Below are 2,174 nucleotides of genomic sequence, written 5' to 3'. Positions count from 1 at the left end.
ATATATACAGCAGAGAGAGGGTTTGACTTCATATCACCATTGAGTGTTTAGACAGAGATGTGTGGACCCAGGGAAAGCTGTGGCTGATAAACCGCATGGGCTGGATTCCGCTTCCAGCATGTTCCCCCTCTGGTCTTCACAGTGAGCTAGGGAATGAAGTCCCCTTGGTACAATCTGTTCATCTGGTTCTTCCAGTGTGTGGATATCAGAAAAGCAAGAACAGCACAAAGCTTTGATCAATAGAGGTGAATGTAAGAAGCTTTGAGAAAGGAGGCTAAATTCTCTGGGGAACTGGGGCTCCACATAGGGTAGGGAACTTAAGAAATGTCTGAGATAATGGATAGCAGTCATGGGTGGTGGGGNTTCTCCAGGCACAGAGACCCCTGCACATTGCAACATGGGACTGTAGTGCCAAAGCTGGCAACGCTGGGAGAGTAAGGGCAGCATGGGATCTCAGGCTTCCTGGGAAAGCTCAGCTTGGTCTTCCTGAAGACAAACACGTCACAATGGACCTCTGCCACCTGGGGGATGTGCTGCCTTGGTGTTGCCCAAATNTCAGTCCACTGACNTCTGGGCCACCACAGCCTTTGAGATTTAAGCATGACTTCCCCTGGTGGGAAACCAGACTCCAGCCCCAGCTGAGCACCTCCTCACACTGCTGACATCTCTTGATGCTCCTGGGTCCTCTGGATTTGCTGGATGGCATCTGTGCCTCCCCTCCCCTCCCCCTCCCCCTCCCCCACAAGGCTTTCCTCTTGAGGGTCTGACCTAAGTAGGAGACTGGAGGGCAGCACTGTGTGGCTGTGGATATAGCTGGCTCTCCCACGCGGCCATCCATCCTCCCTGCCATGTCCTGTGGGTGCCCTGACAGAGTGTGGTGGCTCAGCCCACTCTTTTCTGCCTGTCCCCTGCTGATTTCCCACAAGGCCCTGGTTCCTGCTACTTGATGCTGTGAAAGAGTTTGGCTCAGCTAATCCTTACCTCCAGGAACTATGGAGGTCACCAAAATTTCTTTACCAAAAAAGAAAAAAAACATCCGTGCTAGAGGTTCCCCCTCCTGGATACATCTTTGAAGGTGACTGGGAGTGGGGCGGGAGATACCTCCCAGAAGCCTCTTTTCTTTAACTAGATGTAGAGCTGCACTCTCTGAGACTGTTGGCTGTCAGAGAGCATGTGCTGAGCCCTGTGNGTTTACTCCACCAACTTTTTGGCCAAGTGAAAAAACACATCAAAGGTTCTCTCGGCTCTCCCTGGGATTGTGCAACCCTACAGGCTCTGGTGTATAAACAGAGTCGTGCTTACCGCAGGGAAACGCTGACTCTCCCTTTGCTCAGACCTTGGGCTGAGTGTTGACTTTTGTGGCTGGTGCTTGAGTTTGGAGGGGAAGCTCAGGTCAGGGACTAACATGAGGCTTGGTGGAGCTGAGCGTATGTCTAAGCATTTCCTGTTGTGAGTCTACACTGGGGGCAAGGGCAGTACCCATCTCTGGATGGCCTGTCTTCCTTTCCCAGGGCCCCATACACATGAGAGAGGAAAAGCAGAGAGGGATGCCTGGAGTGTGACAGGAGGCCAAGGAAGGACAGAGATTAGAATTTTATGTGTCATATACATAAGTATTCAGAGTGTTTCCAAATTTGGGGAAAGTGGGGGAGGGGAGATGTGAATTAGATTCTTATGCTAAGGGGTGGGTCATCCACCAGATGGGGCATCACNTCAAATCAGAATGTCACCTCCACTGCTCTGAATCTGACAGCTACAGAACAGCTGGAGTAGTTGGTGTCCAATGTTTGTACTCCCGAAACTACCAAATGAAGACAGTCATAAAACTCTTCCTAATGCTGACCTTCTATAACATAATACCCAAGGCTGAAAGATTTATAAAGAAAACAAAACTAATTTCTTACACTTCTGGAGATGTCCTTCTGGGAAGCCCAAGGGCCAGGGGTCTGCGTCTCATGGGGCCTTTTCATGCTTTGTCCAGGGCGGAAGCAGAAAGACAAGAAGGTTTAGCAAAGGAGAGCAACCAAGCCCCAGCTCCACCGCCACTGCTCACTTAGAACAAAGCCAATAATGCACGTTGTGAGGACACAGCCCCCAGACCCAGTCACCTCCTGTGACTTATAACCATCTTATAACATGGTTACATTAGAGACTTAGAACTCAGGCTGAGAGTT

This window comes from Mus caroli, chromosome 6 (genome assembly GCF_900094665.2).
Source record: "Mus caroli chromosome 6, CAROLI_EIJ_v1.1, whole genome shotgun sequence".
NCBI classification, from domain to species: Eukaryota; Metazoa; Chordata; class Mammalia; order Rodentia; family Muridae; genus Mus; species Mus caroli.
The sequence above is the reverse complement of the archived record's forward strand: the minus strand, read 5'-3'. Positions refer to the sequence as shown.